Source organism: Schistocerca cancellata, chromosome 2 (genome assembly GCF_023864275.1).
Source record: "Schistocerca cancellata isolate TAMUIC-IGC-003103 chromosome 2, iqSchCanc2.1, whole genome shotgun sequence".
NCBI classification, from domain to species: domain Eukaryota; kingdom Metazoa; phylum Arthropoda; class Insecta; order Orthoptera; family Acrididae; genus Schistocerca; species Schistocerca cancellata.
The window spans coordinates 610,316,285-610,337,676 of NC_064627.1; positions in this window are offsets into that span (position 1 = coordinate 610,316,285).

Consider the following 21,392-nt stretch of genomic DNA (forward strand, 5'->3'; position numbering starts at 1 on the left):
GAAGAGTGGCCAATTCTCCTTGCGTCCGCTCACAACAACCACAGTCCCTACACATGACTATGTTTACCCTACTCTATACGATGACAAATTCCCAAGATAATCTTCTGATGAGCTACTCTGATAATCAAGAAACACTCACTGAAATACGAGACGCGAAAACTACGCTAGGTTTTCCCAGAAAAACTATCTAAAAGCTAAGCGCAGCAAATAAGTACAAAAACGCTTTATACAAACAGTACTCGCTGCTGCTGGTGCTCTCGCTCTGGCTGTCACAAGACAACTGCTGATTCAAGTGACTAGTGGCTAACGGCCGCGAAACAAACAAAAGACGGTTTTAGGGCGCTTTCTGTTCTAAACGATCAAGAAAACACTAAGAAATCTAACACGAAAACTACGTAAAGTTTTATCAAGAACTGTTAGTTACTATGCAGAGCAGATAAACACAAATAGAATCCCTTCCTTAGTGGAAGGTCGTAAACAAAATGCAAAATAAACGCTTTATACAAACAGTACTCGCTGCTGCTGGTGCTCTCGCTCTGGCTGTCACAAGACAACTTCTATCTGAAACCTTGCAGTGTCTCCAGGCCTCTTCCAAGAATACAGCCTTCTTTAATGGCTTTTAAACGAAGTGTTAGTTATGATTAAATTATGCTCTGTGCAAAATTCTACCAGGCGGCTTCCTCTTTCATTCCTTATTCCCATTCCATATTCGCCTACAACTTTTCTTTCTCTTCCTGTCCCTGCTATCGAATTCCAGTCCCTAATGACTATAAAATTTTCGTCTCCCTTCACTATCAGAATATTTTCTTTTCTCTCATCATACATTTCTTCAATCTCTCCGTCGTCTGTGGATCTAGTTAACATATAAACTTGTACTACTGTGGTAGGCTTGGGCTTCGTGTCTATTTTGGCTACAATAATGCTTTCACTACGCTGTAGTTACCCGCCCTCCTATTTTTTTATTCATTACTAAACCTTCTCCTGCATTACCCTTATTTGATTTTGTATTTATAATCCTGTATTCACCTGACGAGAATTCTTATTTCTCCTGCCACCGAACTTCACTAATTCCTACTGTATCTAACTTTAACCTATCCATTTCCTCACGGTGAATGATAACAGTCAAAGAGTTGCAGGATAAAGATTTACTGAAATCCTTGACCACGCTTTCGGTATATCAAAATATACCTTCATCAGGAGCAAAAATACACTAAAATCACATCCTACAGTAGATATGCATAAAAAAAATCGTACCAAAGGCGACACCAGTAGTTACGGTAATGAATCACAAACTGTGGGAAAACACAAAGAAGTATCGAAGCGTTTGCGGTGCGACGTGTGATGCGGTAAGAAATGAGGTGGATCTGCGCACCTCTCTCTAATACCTCCATGGTATTAGAGAGAGCTTTAATGGGTAGAGGCTGCTGAACTTTTAGTTTTCAATCTTTGTATCTATTTATCAGCTGTGGCTTAGAAGTCTTTGTTCACTTGGAGTTGTAGAGTCCTCTAAGGATTTATAATTATTAAATCCTTTGTAAAAAAGTAACCTTTTTCATTTGTAGTTGCATTTGGCGATCATCAGTTTGTTTTCACTTGTTTTTTTTCTGCAATACTGTGTTACTGATAAATATGTGGTTTCTTTCAGCACATAAAACTAAAAGAAGTGTTACTGACATTGTTTTCCGCTATTCTCTGGGATACGAAAAACGTTATTTATTTATTTGCCAAGAGGAAAAAATAACCAGCAAACACTTGACGAGTTTTCTCGAGCAACTGGTTGAAAGAAACGGCTGTACTATAAATGGATAAGCACAAATTACCTTCAATTAAGAAAATTCTCCAGATCCCCAAGTTTGTAGGGATAATAAAAAACTGAGAAATGAAAAATTAAGGAATTTAAGTTCTCTCTATTTAAACATCTGTCCTGTTCCCTTGTTTCAGAAATCTTTCGCAGCCCGATTTTCTCACACCCAAAGAACTTTGTGGCTCGCAATGTTTTTGGGTTCAAATGGCTCTGAGCATTATGGGACTTAACTTCTAAGGTCAACAGTCCCCTAGAACTTAGAACTACTTAAACCTAACTAACCTAAGTACATCACATACAGCCATGCCCGAGGCAGGATTCGAACCTGCGACCGTAGCGGTCGTGCGGTTCCAGACTGCAGCGCCTAGAACCGCTGGGCCAGCAATCTTTTTGGGCTTAGTCAGGAGGTTTTATCTATGCAAAGTCACAGAGATGGGTTTCAATAAGTTCAATACGCTTATAGAATGTAATAACCCTAAAAGAAATGTCAGCAAAAAGATTTATGACCTAATAACACAGTATTTCACCTCCAAACCCAGAAAGATTTCACCTTACAATCGAACATATGTGGGCGAACAGTTGTAATGCAATTCTGCCAATACTGATTACTGATGTACTGACGACAGAAACAAGCAATAAGACCATTAGTATAGTAAATAACATAATCAGGTATGAGCTTTATTCCTCTATTCCCCACCACGATCTATAATCCTATAATTCAGGCAGCTATGTCATTTCAGCAAAAGTTTGAACCAGAAGCTGATATAGTACTGTTGAATATACCTAGCAAAAGGACTGAAATGGTAAACAAACAGTCCTGTATTCATAATTAAAGCTTCATTTAATTTCTTTTTGTGTCATCGGTCTTCTGACTGGTTTGATGCGTGCCGTCACGAATTCCTCTTCTCTGCCAACCTCTTCGTCTCAGAGCACTTGCAACCTACATCCTCAATTATATCCTGGATGTATTCCAATCTCTGTCTTCCTCTATAGTTTTAGCCCTCTACAGTCCCCTCTTCTTAACAGATGTCCAGTCAACTGACCTTCCTCCTTGTCAGTGTTATCCACACATCCCTTTCCCCTCCATTTCCGCATAGAACCTCCTAATTCCTTACCTTATCAATCCACCTATTTTTCAATATTCATCTACAGCACCACATCTCAAATGCTTCGATTCTCTTCTGTTCTGTTTTTTCCACAGTCCACATTTCAATAACATGCAGTGCTATGCTCCAAACGTACATTCTCAGAAATTTCTTCCTCAAATCGAGGCCTATGTTTCATACAAGTAGACTTCTCCTGACCAAGAATGTCCTTTTTACCAGAGCTAGTCTGCTTTTGATGTCCTCCTTCCTCCGCCCATCATTGGTTATTTTGCTGCCGAGGTACCAGGATTCCTTAACTTCATCTATTTTGTGACCATGAATCTTGATATTTTCTTGTTGTTCTGATTTCCACTACTTCTCATTACTTTCGTCTTTCTTCGATTTACTCTAAATCCCTATTCTGTACTCATTAGACTGTTCATTCCGTTCAGCAGATCATGTAATTATTCTTCACTTTCACTCATGATTTCAATGTCATCAGCGAATTGTATCACTGATATTCTTTCACCATGAATTTTAATTCTACTCCTGAACCTTTCTTTTATTTTCTTCATTGCTCTTTCGATGTGCAAATTGAACAGTAGGAGCGAAAAGATTATGTCCCCATCTTACACAATTTTTAATTCGAGCACTTCGTTCTTTGTCGTCCACTCTTATTATTCCGTCTGGTTTCTTGTACATATTGTGTATTACCTGTCTCTCCCTGTAGCTTACGTCTATTTTTCTCAGAATTTCGAACATTTTGCACCATATTGCATTGTCGAACGCTTTTCCCAGGTTAACAAATTCTATGACGTGTCTTCATTTTTCTTTAGTCTTGCTTCCATTATTAACCGCAACGTCGTAATTGCCTTTCTCGTGTCTTTACCTTTTCTAAAGTCAAACTGATCGTCGTCTAACACATTTTCAGTTTTCTTTTCCATTCTTCCGCATATTATTCTTGTCAGCAGCTTTAAAGCATGAACTGTTAAGCCGATTGTGCGATAATACTCGCACTTGTCAGGTTTTGCAAACTTCGGAATTGTCAGAATGAGTCAGGTGATATGTCGCCAGACTCATATACTCTGCACATCAACCTGAATAGCCGTTTTGTTGCCACTTCCCCGAATGGTTTTTGAAATTCTGATGGCGTTTCATCTATTCCTTCTGCATTGTTTGATCATAAGTCCTCCAAAGCTCTCTTAAATCCTGATTCCAATACTTTATCCCCCATCTATTCTAAATCGTCCCCTGTTTCTTCTTCTATCACATCAGAAAAATCTTCCCCCTCATAGTGGCTTGCAGTGTATTCTTCCCACCTATCCGCTCTCTCCTGTGTGTTTAAGAGTGGGATTAAATTTGCACTCTTAATGTTACCTCCCTTGCTTTTAATGTCACCGAAGGTTGTTTTGACTTTGCTGTATGCTGCGTCTGTCCTTACGAAAATCATTTCCTTTTCGATTTCTTCACATTTTCGTGCTGCTGTTTCATCTCAGAATCCCAACATTTCCTATTTATTTCATTCTTCAGCGACTTGTATTTCTGTATTCCTTAGTTTCCCGGAACGTTTTTGTACTTCCTTCTTTCATCAATCAACTGAAATAGTTCTTCTCTTATCCATGGTTTCTTGGCAGTTACCTTCTTTGTACCTATTATTTTCCTTCCAACATCTGTAATGGCCCTTTTTAGAGATGTCCAATCCTCTGCAACTGCAATGCCTACTAAGCTATTCCTTGCATCTGTATCTATAGCCTTAGAGAACCTGAAGCGTATCTCGTCGTTCCTTAGTAATTCCGTATCCCATTTCTTTGCGTATTGGTTCTTACTGACCAAGCTCTTAAACTTCAGCCTACTCTTCATCACTACTATATTGTGATATGAGTCTATATCTGCTCCTGAGTACGCCTTACAATCCAATATCCGATTTCGTAAAATCTGTCTGGCCATTATGTAATCTAACTGAAATCTTCCTGCATCACCCGGCCTTCTCCAAGTATACCTCTCGTCTTGAGATCCTTGAACAGAGTATTCACTATTACTACCTGAAATTTATTACAGAAATCAATTAGTCTTTCTCCTCTCTCATTCCATATCCTAAGTCCATGTTATCCTATAACGTTTTCTTCTACTTCTTTCCCTACAATTGCATTCCAGTCCCCAATGGCTATTACATTTTCATGCACCTTTACATACTGTTTTACCCTTTCAGTATCCTGACATAGTTTCTCTATTTCTTCATCTTCAGCTTTCGACGTCGGCATTTATAATTGAACTATCGTTGCCGGTGATTGTTTGCTCTCGATTCTGATATTAACAACCCTATCACTGAACTGATCACAGTAACACACTCTCTGTCCTACTTTCCTATTCACAGAGAATCCTATTCCCGTTTTACCATTTTCTGCTGCTGCTGATATTACCCTATACTGATATGACCAGAAATAGTTTTCTTCTTTCCATTTCACTCCACTGAACTCTACTGTATCTAGACAGAGCCTTTGCGTTTCCCTTTTCAGATTTTCTAGTTCCCCTACAACGTCCAAGCTTCTGACATTCCACGCCCCAGCTAGTAGAAGGTTTATCCTTTCTTAGGTTATTCAGTCTTTTTCTTATGGTCACCTACTCCTTGGCATTCCCCTCCCGTAGATCTAAATGGGAGACTAGTCCGGAATCCTTTGCCATTGGAGAAATCATCATGATTCTCTTTCAGTTACAGGCCACATGTCCTATGGATACAGCTTATGTGTCTCTCATGCAGTGGATTCCATTGCCTTCTGCTTCGTCATGCCGTAGATCATTGCTGATTCTTCTACCTTTAGGGGCGGTTTCCTGACCCTCTGCCCGCTCCTCCGACTTGTTCTGACAAACCCGTTGGCAGAATAAGGGTGGCTTGTTAAGCCCGAAATCTACGGCCGCCAGTGCTGATTATTAATCAAAACTTAAGCGCTGGCGGTATTCGAACCTGGGAACTAGGACGTTTTGATTGCTAATCAAAGGCTCTAGCCCTAGACCACAGGTGCAGAGTTTCATCTGTACAAATGTGTAAAATGTAAAACTCGAACAAAAGATGGATGGCAGGCAAACAGAAGACTTCTTGTTACCAGCATAAACGTGTGAATAATGAAATCCCGTAGCAAAATCTCACACAAAAACGAATATTGACAAAAATCCAATAACTTATTTATTACTTACTTAGAAAAAGAGTCTAGACGGTCTAGAGATTCTAGATTTGTTGATTACATAGAGACAGAAATAGATAAAAATAAAATGGAAACCGTAATGGCAATTCTGATTTCACGTTCTCAGGTATTACCTGACTAGGGAAAATGCTATTCAGTAAGAGTGATTTATGTATCGTGTTAAAATCAACTCATACTGCAGTACCCAAAATAAGCTCCTGTTGCCGACAGAGTCCTTAACGCATTCTGTTTGTACTCTGAATGTAGACTTGTTCCACTCAACTACAAGTTTCTATTTTTTCTACGTGCACCAAATTGTTTCCGTTGCCTCGATATTAGTATCTGGTGTTCTGACCTGAAGTGACAATCCTACATTTTCGGTGCAGTGGAACTGTACATAGAACTCGAAAAATCACTTGATTGTTGCAGGGCTTAGAAACAATACCATCGCCATTACGATTATTTTTCTTAAACACATTTTGTGAAGTGTTTTGGATAATATCAGAATTACATTTAGTGTGACAATTTTCATAATTTTTTTCTATGAGAAATGTCGTACATTACAAAGTGGATATTAATCACTCGTATACGATTCATTCAAATCAGAACAGTATAATACTTTAGGCAAGTCTATGATGGTTAATAACAAGAGAGAAGCTTGGCTAAATCGATATTTCATGCGCAATGTTCGGAAATGTAAATAATGATATGAATATTCATAACCATTGCACGTTTTAGTGCAAGAGAAAAAGAGTTTCTCACTTACAGATGGCAGACGTTATCCGCATCACCAAACAACCTGTAAGAGGAAGAGAATGAGTGTTAAACACATTTATATGCAAAATAGAAGTCATTTTAAAAATTACTGGTAAATACTGTCCGTACTGCTCCTTGTATGAAGATTTACTAGGTACTTGCAGCGTGCATACAGGTTTCATGAGCACACATTAGATATAAAAGTGGGTAAGATTTTACCGTCAAACTCATATTGATACATAGTTTCATGTACATGTTACACTGCAACTTTTTAATGGCTACGTTTGATATACAGTAGTCTTGCGAAACTAGTATATGGGTATGATTGATACAAATTAGGGCATGGACTACAAAAAGCACTGCAAAACACAAAAAGTAGAAGGAAACTCAGATGAGTATGGGTTAATATTACTATAAGGCATTTCAAGATGAAATGTGATGGGTTAATATTACTATAAGGCATTTCAAGATGAAATGTGATGGCTATATGGAAACGAAGAATATATGTAGTATTCTAATCACAAGGACTGTATGGGTGGATTGAAGAATGCGAAGAAGGAAAATGATGATAAGTAACCTCAATTCAAAGTTGACTTGAAAACCAAGTGTTTGGAATCCTGTGTATAAAATACTGGACCTATACTAAACATAACATTCACTCGCTTTGTACACTATCTTTCCAGTGTATCTTGCGAAGGATACAAAGGGATGGGCTCTTAAGCGTAATGGAGCATTTCGAATATTAAAGTAGAATGGCATATTTTGCATTCATGTAGCCAATAGAGATTCATATTATCATCAGGCGCACACATTTCCTTCCCCATTCATTTCCAGGTTTAGTTTGTGCTTCGTCCTTAATAACACAGTCGTCAACAGACCATTAAGTCCTAATCTTTCAGCGTTGCTTCCAAAATATTGACACCACAGTCACTGGTCTTAACTATCAAAAATATCCGTGGAGATACCAGATCTATTGATTGAGTAGGATTACATGTCATGCCTATTGATAGGATACGAAGCACATATTAGTTTATGCTTTGGCAGAGGCGTTGTTCACAAAATCATTTGCTCCATTTTGTAACCGAAGGAATTTCGTGGAAAATATAGCCATTAATGATGTGGTCAACAGGAACCTCATCATGTGAACTACGTATTTATTATAGGAACTTTCTCCTGATATAGTAAGATGAACTGACCAGGTAAAGAAACGCCTAATATTTGTATCTTATTTTAAATAGTACGACATTATAATGGGGTGGAGACTCCGTGACTGTTACAATACTTTCCATTTCCCGACAAAACTACGTTTAAAGCTGCCTGAAAAATATATCAGGTTGAGAGGATGTGTGGTAGTAGTTCAGTGATTACAATAGCGAGTCAGATTTAGAAAGGATTTGGCTGTACGACTTCATTTGTCAGTATGGAGCTGAATCCCTTCTGGCCAGGATACATACACTGAACTGGTACCGAAGCGTGTCGTAAATCCGTTTTATTCTATACTGAGGTAAGCTGGCTTACTGTTGTAGCTGGTCCTTGATGTCCTAGATGCAATGATCCCTTGTATGTTCTGTCGGTGACAGATTTGAGGATATTGTGTACCACAAGTGTAACTGAGTGTCACGCAGCCGGTTTGTAGAGACACGTGCTTTCTGTGGATGAGTATTGCTCTTTTGAAAAATGACACCTTCATACTTCCGCATGAGAAATAGCACACCGAGAATGCAGGATGTACGTGACGAACAGTTGTGTCGTCAGTGTTATCTAAATCATTGCCAGCCATTACCTTAAGTCATACTCGATAGATTCTCACACAATGACTCCAGGAGAACCATTGCCGCACGTCTCAAAAGTGATGCATGAATGAGCCCTCTCCTAAGAACACCACCATAGACACCGGTTATTGTCAGCCGAGATTGTGCAGAACTACGATTCATCGCTGAACAGAACTCGATGTCAATCATCAACAACACCCACCCAATGGACCCCACACCTGTGTATCTCTCCAAAACATTGGACTAATGGGACCTCCCACCAAGTCGAAGCTATACTCACCAATGATGGTCACCTGCGATAGTGCAGAACCACGATTCATCGGTGAACACAATACGACGCAGTTCATCAATAATCCATGGTTTCCGGTCACGGCAACACCCCAAACGCAGCGCTTAGTGTTGTGACGTTGACGGCAGCGTAACCAGGGGATGGTAATTCCCTTGTCCGATTGTTGCTAGTTTCCTACCAATCGTGCGAAGTGACAGAATGTTGCAGTGAGTCCATTAATTGAAGAATAAATAAGCTGTAATTTCAATATCGCAACCAAAACTGTTTTCTTCCCCTCATTCTACGTACTAGCTGCTGCATCACAACGCTGTGAAGTGGAAAACCTTTAACAGTACGATTATCCTCCCTTGAGGTTGTGAGGCATGGTAAAACAGATTTTTGACGACAATTACGCCTCGTCTCACGTACACACGCAGCCCAACACTGAGTCACTGTGGCATATGAATGCCCCACAGAGCTGGGTACTTCAGGATTCGACCAGTTTGCCAAATGGAGACCAACAATCCGGCCTCTTTTAGACTTTGTCAGGTGATGATAATTCTGTCTCACAGGAATACGTGGCATCTTCATGTCCTTCTAAATAATCACTCAGGCCCCTTGAATACCCTTCAAGTCCTGGTAACATCATTAAACACTCTTCTGGACGTTCTACCTGTCACAGATATGTGGAACAATAAGCATTTACATACCCGCCTGTGGAGTGAGCGTGTTGTAAGTTAAACTGACAACTGACCATGTCTTCTGGGTCCTTCAGTTTTTGGTCAGGCATCGTATTTTCGTATTAGTGGTTTTACAGTATCTTCTGATGAAAGTGTTAGCCTGTCATACTGTGACAGAGAATAGTCTTTAAAAATGGTGGGTAGGTTTGGGTCTGATATACCGTCCATGACGAGGTCATTAGAGGTGGAACAAAAACTCGGATTGAGGAATAAAATCGGTCGTCTCCGTCTTAAGGAATCATCTCAGCGTTCGACTAAATAGATTGAAGAAAACCACGGGAAACATGTATCTGGATGGATAGACGGGGATTTTTTACCATTGTCCTCCCAGCGTCTCTTAAAAGAACTAAGACTAATTTGCTGCCTATTGATCTGGAAGTGATATTTTAATGAGGAAAAAATCAGTAGTGGTTGTGTCAGCAAATAAAATTTGCTTTAACACTACCGTAACACGTACCATGGAGCGCATGTGGAAGGACAACAGCGCATGCTGAAACTATTTTAACGCAATAACGCTGACCCTCATTTATCTTTATTCTTTTGTATTCCCTTCAGGAAGTGAAAGTGGTTTGTATCGCAATATGGTCTACTTAGTAATCGATTTCACATTTGCCCTTATTACACAAGGATCCCACTGTTTCTTTGCAAAGCATAACGTGGCATGACACTGCCCACCCACTTCCCTTGGTCAGGCTATATATTTGTATTAAGGCTATTTTGAGCTGTTTCACGCAGCACTGCTTGTCTTGTTAATATCAAGGTTACCTCCAGTCGAGTCAGTCCTAAGGTGGAGGTAGAAGGGAAGAAAAAGTCCTCTATTTGAAATATGGCAGGTAATGCACCATTAATGGTGGCAATTTCCTAATGCTCTTCCCGCGACGCCACGGCAACTTTCTCTTCCCTCTCCCGCACGCTCTACTCACAATCAGAATATTTTCGGCTCACGGCCTTAATATCATCCAACGAGCAGTAGATTGTGTCTGATTTGAAGATTTGACTTAATATGCCCCGTAACTACGCTATTAAGCTAACAGCCAGAGAAATTGAAGACATCGTTCGTGACATGCTGTGTCTGGTCACGAGAAACCCGTTCTGTGCTGGGGACTCACAGATGACACATTGGTCGCCTTGTAACAGGGTGATCCATTTTGTTATTCTAGACGATACTCTTGCGTGTATGACTTTTTAACACACAAGGCGATACGATTAACTACAATACACTATCCAAATCGAACAACTTGCATACTTCCATATTGTCTGCAGCGCAGTGGAAAGTATTCAAAATATACTCAGTTGTGAATTCCACGCTTAAATTGCGAACGCCCAAGATATCGGACTAATACGGCCCAACAGCTATAATCGGAGAAACAGAATGCTGATATTGTTTTCAGTTATCCGTTGCTGTTACAACAAATCAAACATTCTGTCTGTGATTTGCGAGTCATGGTTCGTTCCACTAGCTACAGTCACAGCCACATTCACAGACACTAGCAACAGAACTGTCGACTGCTAATGTTCAGCTCAAGTTCCATTAATTTGTCAGTGCCTGAGCACGAACAACAGTTTTACCAATAGATCAGACGCAAAATAGTCCACGCCATAACATAGGTCACGTCAGATTTTCCTTAACACTCATGGTGAAAGAAAGTAGACGTACGTAAGTTCGCTTCATCCCAAGGATTTCTCAAGACCTCACCACTCCGCAGAGGATGAAGCATATTACAACAGTCTGCAGAACATACATGTTAGAGCACCTCCAGTTCGTTATAAAGATGCCATTAACCCTCTGATCCCTCTTCTCACATCCTACACCGAAGCTCTAAAAACATACACAAAAACCAAGTCCACGTCTTATTCAGTCCTACCTACGTTTAGACGTACCTCGGAGCCCCCTTTCCGTAACTCTCTAGAGCAACAGAAGGGAGATATTTTTTCCATAACATCCGGTCTCTAAACTGCAACCAAATTCTCCTAGCACCGACAGCAGTCAATACTATCCTGCACTCCATTATTAAAAAGTAAAAAATAAAATGACCACATCAAAGCATTCACCTTCCTCGTTAAAATCTTCCCCGAACCGGCAACTCCATTTCAGGCCCAGAGTAGAGTTGCCAATGATCGTACAAGAGCTAGCCGTATGAGGGGTAGTGTTATACAATCATCATATCAAAGAAGATACAGTCAAGTAATCACCTTCCAGAAGTTATAAAAACCATCAGCCAACAAGTGAGGTCCTCGATACCACCAGCGCCACATCCGTATACATTCCATTGCCAGAACTGGATAGAGAAATAGGTTTGCTAACAATGTGACATCCATTCCAACAACACACCCAACCAGAAACCAACTGAAGGACAACTGTTTCAAAAAAATTATTTTTTAAGCATTTTTGGCTCTCACAAGTGCTTTACATTTATTCGCATAGTTAGATAACACTTTCTTACAAATTTTTCTGTTACTTTAGAAAAACTAAATACTAGTGAGACCTGCGTATAGTTTTGTGTATCTCATGTACCATACTGTTTCTGAGGTGGTATTATTGTGATTCCTTTTGGTTTCTCTGCAATATTCCTGTCCTATAAGAAGCAATGGCGATGTCAGAAGAGGGAGATTAATTTTCAAGAGTGAATGAATTTTATTTCTTTCCTAACTCATAACTGAGCCATTTCCTTTCTTTTTTCTGTGCCGCAGCAGCTTTCCTATGTACCCTCCTGGAGGTATGGTTTCAAAGCTGCATTTGTTGTCTTTGATGTATAGTTGTTATTAAGCACATGCGGGCGTCCAGAAAGTATCATTATTACTGAATCTGGTAGATATCTAGTTTTCAGATGTCGTTTTAAGGTCTAGAATATGTGTGAACCCCAAACATGTGCCATAACTCTACAAACACTGGGAATGAAAATGATGGGAAACAAGTAGAGGTATTTCCGGGAAAATGTCTGTTACGCTCACGAACCTTAAGATGTCCACTACTTTTCTCCTTTGGTACTTTAATTTCCCCTTTAGTTTCACACCTGAAGGTGCACCCGTGGTAGAGGTAGTCTGACTAATAATGAAAAAGTTATGCGTCTTGGGTTCGAACCGAGCCACTGCTTCAATTATTAATAAAAATAATCACAATTTCAACTGAAAAATTCCGTATAAGGAGGTTCGAACAGAATTTCAGGGCAACCATTGGCCCATGAGGTGGGAAACTGCCCTACCAAAACGGAATAATTAGCAATTATCAGCGGCAAGCGGATGAAGAAGGCAGTATTAAAGACAAATCATGTATATTCACAGAAATTTCCTGTAACTGAAAAACTGTTGTGATGCTTTGTCCATTGGCAAAAAGTTCCGGAACTGTTCTCCATGCGCATCTCCAAGAAGGGAATGCAAAGAGGAAGATGACAATGGGAAAAAGAATGAATAGCTAACGAAAGGGTAACGTACTACGAGTTAGAGTGTGAATGTCCGAAATTTGAATGTAGTAAGAAAGTTATAAAATCTGAAAAGTGAAATGGAGAAGCTCAATCTAGATATGGAACGACCAGTGAAGCGAAATGGACAGAAGATAAGAATTTCTGGTCAGACGAATATTGGTAAAATCAACAGCAGCTAAAAATGGTATAACTGGAGTAGGATTTACTATGAATAGGAAAGTAGGGTGGAGATTGTGTTATTACGAGCAGTTCAGTGATAGGATTGTTATATCAGAATCGATGGAAAATCAAAGCCAACAGCGTAAGTTCAAATATGCATGCCGACAGCACAAGCCGAAGACAAAGAGGTAAAAGTATATTATGTTTTTTAATGGGTAACTCAGTGTGTAAAGATAGATGATAATCTAACAGGCACGGGAACTGGAATCTTGTCTTAGGGCAAGGAATAGGACAGAGCTGCAAGAGAATAAGGGCTCAATAGTAGGCATGAAAGAGAGAATAGCTCAATTCTGCAATAAGTTTCAGATACTGATAGCGAATACATTTTCCAAATATCACAAGAAGGAGGAGATATACTCGAAAAGTCCTGGAGATTCGTGAAGATTCCAGTTGGATTCAATCATACCAGATACTGATCTGTAAGGTTGATATAGACAAAGATCACTACTTAGCGAAGATGAAGAGCACTCTGAAGTTTAAGGGTGAAAGGAAGTGAGACTCTGAAGTAATGAGGAATGATGAGATGCGTTTGAAGTTCTCTAAAGCTGTAGATATCGCAGTAATGAATATCACAGTATACAGTTCAGCTGAAAAGGAATGCACATTTCTAAAAATTGTAATCACGGAAGTGTGGTATAGATAAAAAAATGCGGTGGAACTTTGGGTAACAAGGGAAATACTTCCAATGACTGAAGAAAGAAGGCAATGTAAGAATTTTCAAGAAAAGACACGAATACAGCAATATAAGTCACTTAGGGATGAAATGGATGTAGCCAAACTGAAATTTGGAGAAACAAGAAATGAAGTGTGTGTGTGTGTGTGTGTGTGTGTGTGAAATCTTATGGGACTTAACTGCTAAGGTCATCAGTCCCTAAGCTTACACACTACTTAACCTAAATTATTCGAGGGGCAAACACACACACCCATGCCCGAGGAAGGACTCAAACTTCCGCCGGGATCAGCCGCACAGTCCATGACTGCAGCGCCCTAGACCGCTTGGCTAATCCCGCGCGTCAGGAAAGGAAGTGGTCGTCGGAAGGACTGATTCAGGATAAGGAAAAGACAGAACAATCTTCGGTTAAATTAAAACCGATGACAGTAACATTAAGACTGCACCAGGTCTTACGCTGTTAAGCACCTTCCAGGTTTGAAAGTAAAAGGGAAATTAAAGTACCAAAGGATAAAAGTAGTGGAAATCTTAAGGTTCGTCAGCGTAACAGACATTTTTCCGGAACTACATCTACTTGTTTCCCATATTTTCATTCCACTGGTCTCCCTCTACAATTTTTACTCCCCCCCCCCCCCAGATCTTCCCACCATTACTAAATTGATGATCCCTTGATGTCTCAGAATATGTCCTCTCAACCGATCCTATCTTTTTGGTCAAGTTGTGCCCCAGTTTTCTTGTCTGCCAAGTTCTATTCAGTATCTCCTCATTAGTTACGTAATCGATCAATCTAATCTTCAAAAATCTTCTGTAGCAACACATTTGTCTACTTCGGCCATCATCTGTTGCTTTGCTGCACAAATAGCAAAAATCACCTGCTACCTTAAGTGACTCATTTTCTCATCTGTTTACCTTAGCATCCCCTGTTTTAATTCGACTACATTCCATTGTCCTTGTCTTGATTTTGTTGATGTTCATCTTATATCCTCCCTTCAAGACGATGTCCATTTTGTTCAACTGCTCTTCCAAGTCCTTTGTTGTCTCTGACAGAATTACAATGTCATTGGCAAGCCATAAACATTTTATTTCTTCTCTCTGAACTTTAGTTCCTGCTTCAAATCTTTCTTTGGTATTCTTTACTGCTTGTTCAATGTAAAGATTGAATTACCTCAGGGATAGACTCCAACCCCGCCTCACTCCCTTCTCAAACACTACTTCTCTTTCATACCTGTCGACTCATAAATACCGTCTGGTTTCTGTACAAAATGTAACTAGCCTTTCACTTCCTGTATTTCAACGTTCCTTCCTTCGGATCCATGGTCAAGGGTTCGCGTCTTTGAATAGTAATCAAAACGTCTTCGGTTCTGGGTTAGAAACCCGCCAACACTTAAATCTAGATTAAAAGTCAGCATTTTAGGTCGAAGACTTCCGGCATAAGAAGTCACCCTCATTCTGCCAACGGCCTTGTCAAAGAGGGCGGAGGAGCGGACATAGTTTCAGAACACTTTCTTGTCCTTGGCGTGGAAAACCGCCCCTAATGACGGAAGAATCAGCAATAATCAACGGCATGACTATGCAGAAGGCAATGGAAACCACTGGATTAAAGACACATAACGTGTATCCACAGGACATCTGGCCTGTAATTGAAAAAGTGTCATGATGATCTCTCCATTAGCAAAAGATTTCGGAACAGTCCCCTACTCGAATCTCCGCGAGGGGACTGCCAAGGGAGAGGAGATCATGAGAAAAAGATTGAATAACCAACGAAAGGATAACTTTCTACTAGTCGGGGCGTGGAATGTTAGAAGTTTGAACGTGGCAGGGAAGCTAGAATATCTGAAAAGGGAAATGCAAATGCTGAGCATAGATATAGTAGAGGTTAGTGAACTGAAATGGAAAGGAGACAAGGATTTCTGGTCAGATGAGCGTAGGATAATGTAAACAGCAGCAGAAAATGGTATAACGGGAGCAGGGTTAGTTATGAATAAGAAGGTAGGGCAGAGAGTATGTTACTGTGAACAGTTCAGTGACAGGGTTGTTCTTATCAGAATCAAGAGCAACCCATCACCGATAATGGTAGTTCAGGTATAAATGCCGACGTCACTAGCTGAAGATGAAGAGAGAGAGCATGTATATGAGGATATTGAAAGAGGAATGCAGTACGTAAAGGAAGATGAAACTCTAATAGTCATGGGGACATGAATGCAGCTGTAAGGGAAGAAGCAGTTGAAGAGGCTACAGGAGGATATGGGCTTGGGACATGGAATGAGAGAGATGAAATACTAATTGAGTTCCGTAATAAATTTCAGCTAGTAATAGCGAATATTCTGTTCAAGAATCACAAGAGGAGGAGGTATACTTGGAAAGGGCCAGGTGATACAGAAAGACTTCATGATCAGGCAGGGATTCTGAAATCAGATACTGGATTTTAAGGTGTACCCAGGAGCACATTTAGACTCAGATCACAATGCAGTAGTGATGAAGAGTAGTCTGAACTTTAAGAAATTGGTCAGAAAGAATCAATATGCAAAGAAGTGGGATACGGAAGTACTAAGGAATGACGAGATACGCTTGAAGTTCTCTAAGGTCATAGAAGCAGCAATAGCTCAGTAGGCAATGTAGATGGAGGCGAGTGGACATCTCAATAAAGGGCAATCACAGCAGATGGATAGGAAAACATAGGTACAAAGAAGGTACTGCACAGAAACCATGGGTAACAGAAGAAATGTTTCAGCTGATCGATGAAAGAAGGAAGAGTACAAAAATCTTCACGGAAATTCAGGAGTACAGAAATACACATCGCTGAGGTAATGGAATAAATAGGAAGTGCAGGGAAGCTAAGACGAAATCGCTGCAGGAAAAATGTGAAGACATTGAAAAAGAAATGATTGTCGGAAGGACTGACACAGCATATAGGAAAGTCAAACAACTTTCGGTGAAATTAAAAGGAAGGGTGCTAACATTAAGATTGCACAGTGAATTCCTCTGTTAAATGCAGAAGAGAGACCGGATAAGTGGATAGAGTACGTTAAAGACCTCTATGAGAGGATGATTTGTCTCACGTGATAGACAAAGAAAAAAGGAGTTGATTTAGAAGAGACAGGGGATCCAGTATTAGAATTAGAATTTAAGAGAGCTCTGAAGGACTTAAGATCATGTAGTTCAAAAGGGATAGATAACATTCCATCGGAATTTCTAAAGTCATTGAGAGAACTGGTAACAAAACGACTTTCACGTTGGTGTGTAGAATATATGAGTCTGGCGAACCACCACCTGACATTCGGAATCATTCAGACAATTCAGAATATTGCAAGACCTGACAAGTGCGAGAATTATCGCACAGTCAGCTTAACAGCACATACGTTCAAGTCGCTGACAACAATAATATACAGAAGAATGGAACACAAAAGCAAGAGTGAAGAAAAATCAAGACACGTTCATTGAATTTGTTGAAGTGAAAAAGCGTTCGACTATGTAAACTGGTGCAAGATGTTAGAAATCCTGAGAGAAATAGAGGTAAGTTATAGGAAGAGATGGTTAATATACAATATGTACAAGAACCAAGAGGGAATAATAAGAGTGGGCGAAGTGAGCGAATTAAAAAGGGTGTAAGATGGGGATATAATATTTCGTCCCTTCTGTTCAGTCTGTACATCGAAAAAACAATAATGAGTAGTATTAAAATTCAAGGTAAAAGAATGTCAGTGGTACAATTCGCTGATGACATTGAAGTACCGAGTGAAATTGAAGAAGAATTACATGATCTGCTGAATGGAATGAACAGTCTGATGGGTACTGAATAAGGATTGAAAGTAAATCGAAGAAAAACGAAAGTAATGTGAAGTAGTAGAAATCAGAACAACGAGAAACTTTGACATCAGGATTCATAGTCACAAAATATATGAAGTTAAGGAATCCTGCTACCTAGGCAGCAGAATAACCAACGACAGACGGAGCAAGGTGTATATTAAAAGCAGACTAGCACTGGAAAAAAGTGCATTCCTGGCCAAGAGAAGTCTTCTTGTATCAAACATAGGCCTTGATTTGAGGAAGAAATTTTTGAGACCGTACGTTTCGAGCACAGCATTGCATGGTAGTGAAACGTGGACTGTGGGAAAACCAGAACAGAAGAAGACCGAAGCATTTGATGTGTGGTGATATGTGGATTGATAAGGTAAGGAATGAGGATGTTGTATGCAGAAACGGAGAGGAAAGGAAGGTGTGGAAAACACTGACAAGGAGAAAGGACAGTTGATAGAACATTTGTTAAGACGGCAGGGAATAACTTCCATGGTAGCAAAGGGAGCTGTAGAGGGCAAAAAGTGTAGAGGAAGACCGGGATTGGAACACATCCAGCAAATAACTGAGGACGTGGATTGCAAGTGTTACCCTTAGATGAAGATGTTGGCAGAGGAGGGCTGCATCAAACCAGCCAGAAGACTGACGACTCAAAAGAAAAAAAATACCTCCAGGATTTCAGAGAGAGTATTCCAATCAATGTTGTCAAAAGCTTTCTCTAAGCATACAAATACTATAAACATGGGCTTGCCTTTCCTTAACATATCTTCTGTGAGAAGCTGTAGGGCCAGTATTGCCTCACCTGTAGCTACATTTCTCTGGAGATCAAACTGATTTTCCCCAAGGTCGGTTTCTACCACATTTTCCATTCTTCTGTAAGGAATTCGTATTAGTATTTTGGAACCACGACTTCTTAACAGATAATTCTGTAATGTTCACAAATGACAGCATCTGGTTTCTTTGAAATTGGAATTACTATATTCTTCTTGGAGTCTGAGGATATTTCGCCTGTCTTACACATCTTGCACACCAGGTGGAAGAGTTTCGTCATGGCTATCTCTTCCATGGCTATCAATAGTTCTAGCGATATATCGTCTACCCTTGTGGCCTTTCTGAGCTCTGTCAAATTCTTCTCATAGTATCGTATCTCCCATCTCATCTTCATCTACAACATCCCTTTCTATAATATTGCCTTGAAGTTCATATCCCTTGTATAGACCCTCTATGTACTCCTTCCACCTTTCAGCTTTCCCTTCTTTGCTTAGGAATCATTTTTCTGATATTCATACAGCTGGTTGTTTAACGTCTCTTTAATTTTCCTGTAGGCAGTATCTATCTTTCCACTAGTGTAATATGCTTCTAAGTCCTTAAATTTGTCCTGTAGCCATTCCTGCTTAGCCATTTTCAACTTCTAATGGTTCAAATGGCTCTGAGCACTATGGGACTTATATTCTAAGGCCATCAGTCCCCTAGAACTTAGAACTACTTAAACCTAAGTAACCTAAGGACATCACACACATCCATGCCCGAGGCAGGATTCGAACCTGCGACCGTAGCGGTCGCGCGGTTTCAGACTGTAGCGCTCAGAACCGCTCCGCCACTCCGGCCGGCTTGAACTTCTAGTAAATCTCTAATCATTTAACCATACTGTAGAGCTGCTTGTCTTCGGGAATAATTGTGGCTGTAGTTTCCCCTTGCTTTAACAGTACCAGCACAGCAAGTGCGTCTTGGGTGATGTCACAGGTCCAGACCAGTCAATCATCGGGACTGTTGCCCTTTCAACTACTTAAAAGGCTGCTGCCCCTCTTCAGGAACAGCAGTCTATGGTTCTATGTTTCATGGGGGGGGGGGATTGGGATGGGGGGGGGGGAGTTAGGTTTAAACTTCCAGAGTTCAGGTGGGTTCTTTCTGAATTTTTTCACAGAGCACGCAGTTTCTCTGCCGTGCCTCCGTGTTAGGCTTCTTATACGTCGTTGTGAATACTACGCAATGTAGTGGGAGATATTTTCTACCTTCCTGTCTACCTCAGAGCAAATTGTACAAATCTGCCAGATTAGGAGACTGTTTAACATCATCAGTGGAATTTTAATTCCCAGTCTTTGCCCTTACAGGTAGGCAAGTATTTACTCTGGCGAAAAGCAGCCTTGTTACAGATAGTCGACGAAGAGAAAATTTAATGTTAGGAGATGCTGCATTAAAGACTTGTTGCCGGGCGACTGATGAGCCGAGCCTTGCAGTCGCACAGAGCGGATGTTTCAACTCGAGTACCGAGGGCAGAAAGAGAGCGGAGCTCTGAACAGCGAATTGCCAGTGCCACTGCTTTCCGTATTATGCTACGAGTTTGGGTAAGTCGCGCCAGTCTTGCAATAGGCAGTTCCGTAGGGAAGCAATATTAATTCATCCCCTTCAGGAAACAATTACTCGGTTTTAGTATTATGCAGCCAGCTGGACTGTTTCCAACATGCACTTTGGCAATCCTATTTTTCCGTGTTCTTCCTGAAATTTATTAACTATGCTTACAGTCATTGGTAGTATTCGTGTATAACTTTGCATTTATAGTGCCCACCCACCTGCGCCAAGGAATCTAATGTTCAATTGAAAATATCAGTGAGTAACTCCCGTGTCGGACTTTACGTAGTAAATCTGTTATAGTGGCCACATGTTTCTATTATAAATTAGATGGTACCTCCTCTCATTAAAATGTACCCACATTGTCATGTTTGGTTGGAGCACCCCTATTAATCTGTGTTCACTAAGATGTTTCCGATGCATAAAATTATTATTTCCTTTAATTAACTTGCACGATCATATGGGATGCTTCCCTTCTCTGTAGGTCACCAGAGATCGGACTTCAGCATGAAATGGGTATGCACAACCGACACCTCGCAACATTTTAGCTCGAAATGTGAACAAATTTACGTTACAAGTAGCAAAGCGCACATTAATCGTTTCTTTGGCCACCATGTAGTTCCCAAGTTTTTAATATCCCTCAATAAATAAAACCGGGAAGTCTGACGACTTATCAGTTACCATAAAAATTTTTCGGAGCCTGTACTGTCGCAGTGCCCGTTAACTTGGCTTGGACTGACTTTTCAGTTAAGTTACTGGAGTCTTCTCCCAGTGTTAATTAGTCTGCAATGCCGTGTTTTGCGGAATTATGCCCTTTATATTATGTGAAAACCTGTTTTAAAAATCACTTTATTGGTTACCTGAATAGCTGAAGAACATGTTCCCGTATACAACGTTGTGATTCGCAGGTGGTGGCTTTTACGGCTGCTATATTGGGCGATAACGGGTGGCGGGGGGGGGGGGGGGGGTTATGTACACAGAAAGATTTGAGGAGCTCTAAAACTGATGAAAGGCACCTATAATGTTAACTGAGGCGGTGCCGTAAGTACTGGCGATGCCGTAAGCTACTGACAGTGCTATAAGTTACTGGCCATGAGGCTGCCGTCATCTAGAAAGCTCGACGAACCGAAACGTCAATATCAACATACAACAGGCGAGAAAGAGGTCGAATTAGAAAAGCCAGTACGAACAGAGGAAAGCGTCCAAGTTTGCCTCTTACAGTATCTGCATGCAGTACGTCGCTTTCTGAAGCCAGTCATCGGCACAAAGATCTGAAATATAGTTCACTGCAGGTTAGATATACTGTGGTAACTGAACTGCCGCCTATTGCTAT